Consider the following 622-nt stretch of genomic DNA (forward strand, 5'->3'; position numbering starts at 1 on the left):
TTATTAATAAAAAATAAAAGTTTAATTAGGGGTGAGTTCGGGACGGGATTTCGGGAATTCGGGATTTTCGGGATCGGGATTTCGGGATTCGGGATAGAAATTTTAAATCCCAATCCCGTCCCATAATATTAAATCCCGGTAATATCGGTATCCCTAAATATTTCGGGAATTCGGGATTGGGATCGGGAATCCCATATTTTGGCTAAAAACTAAGAAATATATATTTTTTTTTTCATTAATATTATTTTATACATTAAACCAACTTGAATATATTATATAAATACTATTATTATTGCACTATTTATTTTTACCACAAAACTTGGAACAAATGAAATTTGAAAATTTTAAAAATAAGTTGAAACGATGTTTTATATTGTATTTCTCATCTCCTTGACAAATATAACAAATATATATATATATATATATATATATATATATATATATATATATATATATATATATATATATATATATATATATATATATATATATATATATATATATATATATATATATATATATATATATATATATATATATATATATATATATATATGTGTGTGTGTGTGTGTGTGTGTGTTTATTAGTTTTTTTTTCTTTTTTTTCTAATTCGGGATTAAAA

This window comes from Erythranthe guttata, chromosome 12 (genome assembly GCF_056151865.1).
Source record: "Erythranthe guttata isolate IM_541 chromosome 12, IM_541, whole genome shotgun sequence".
NCBI lineage: Eukaryota > Viridiplantae > Streptophyta > Magnoliopsida > Lamiales > Phrymaceae > Erythranthe > Erythranthe guttata.